The sequence below is a fragment of the Poecilia latipinna genome, unplaced genomic scaffold (genome assembly GCF_001443285.1).
Source record: "Poecilia latipinna isolate Pla-1442-1.1 unplaced genomic scaffold, P_latipinna-1.0 Scaffold2021, whole genome shotgun sequence".
In the NCBI taxonomy this organism is placed as follows: Eukaryota; Metazoa; Chordata; class Actinopteri; order Cyprinodontiformes; family Poeciliidae; genus Poecilia; species Poecilia latipinna.
The window spans coordinates 121,323-123,206 of NW_015114637.1; positions in this window are offsets into that span (position 1 = coordinate 121,323).

Consider the following 1,884-nt stretch of genomic DNA (forward strand, 5'->3'; position numbering starts at 1 on the left):
TTTTCCACACTCCGTATGTATGTGTGCGTAAGCTGCAGCACAACCAATCAAATTAACAGGATTTAAAAATAACAACGGAGGGGAGGGGGAAGGGGGGAAACGAGAGACGAAAAACCGCTCAAAGCAGAGCACATCAATCATGAAATATCCAACTAAAAACTGAGTAAAACATACAAAACCTGCAAGAAGAGGATCTCAGATGGAGATACAACTTCCAACTGTTCGCCATTTGAAGTTGCACAAAGAGGTAAGCGCTACTTTTCTTTTACTGCGAGACAACCGACTAGCTAACGTCGTGTTAGCAACTCTGGGTTACCTTGGTGATACCGCTTATCTTTCACCTCTATGCTGTTTAATCATGCTGTATAAATCCGGTGCTTCAAACATTCCCTTCCTGTTAGCTCAGGAAGCCGGTGGACAGTGAGCGGAGTCCGGATCAGAAAGCAGGTTCTGTACCTGAACTCAGGGAAGAGAGTTTCTTTATGTCCCATCATAATGATGAGCCGGGTCCAGTCCCATCACAGGATGGATGGTGTATTCATTAGGAACACTTCGGTTTCTTACTCCCCTTTCTCACCCTGCTCCCGTATTAGTATTTTCTCATAAATAACCCCTCCTCACCCCACGGCTCTGACGTCAGTTTTACTCCCCCCTCCTTTGACGTACACAAAAATTTGTTAGTGGAAAGTAACTAGTTACATTTACTTGTGTTTCTGTACTTAAGAACAATTTGTCTGTACTTTGTACTTTTTAGGTTGTTTACAAAACATACATTTTTACTTGAGTTTACACACACACAAAAAAAAAAAGAATTATGTGGAAAGCAGCACATGGATATTTCAGATGGGAAAGTAACATTTGGGCACAAACAGGTCATCCAAAAGCACAATCACTGTAAGCAGAGTAACATGTTGGTGCAAATGGTTGTTGAGTTTCCATCTCAGCTCTATAGACTAATTATGGACGCGTCGAATGTGGCAGCCTACATATCTGACTCGGTTCCACCAGCTCTGTCAGGAGGAATGGGTCAAAATTCCAGAAAAATATTGTGAGAAGTTTGCAGATTATCAAAAACATTTTACAGCTTAAAAGATAAATTGTCACGATGTGACTCTTTGCGGTAAAGCGCGGATCATGTTAAGCATTAAATGAAAAAAAAAAACAACAACAAAAAAACCTATAAGTACAAAAGATCACAGGAGCCAGGATGGAACGCATCAACCAGGAGAACACCGGGAAGCATGGCGTAGACAGAAGTAGACATGAGGATCTGATAACTAGTGGGAGATAGTGAGAGGCTTAAATACTGAAGAAGGTTGAGAACTGGACAAAGACCTGAAGCTGATGAGGCTTATTGATTGCAGGTGAGAGTGGCTGGAGCAGGAGCCAGGCTGAGGGGCAGGGCGAAGGTGACACAGTGATTTGCTGGGAGGATACACAAGGGAACACAAGAGTGAGAAAGGAAGTACATGGAAGATGGGAATAAGTAACACCAAAGAAGTATTAAAACTAAAGAAAAACATGATAAGCTAGAAAGGAAGGAAAACTATAAAAGGAGGCTGATCTAACAATAATAGGAACTAAGGAACACAGAACTAGAATAACTAGAAGGACTAAACAACTAAATAACCTTACTAGAATCACTACAAGGGATGGACATAACAGAATAACTAAACCTAGAGTAACAAAATAACTAAGAAACAAACAACTAGAAGAAGAACAATCTAACTAAAGTTTTCTCAAATAATAAAACTGGAATGACCCCGAAAGGTAAAACTAAAGTGAACTAGAGAAAAAGTGAAAAACAGAAACACACCAACAACAAAATCTCAACCCAAAACCCAGAGTCCTGACATAAATGTATTAAATACTAAAGAAATCCAT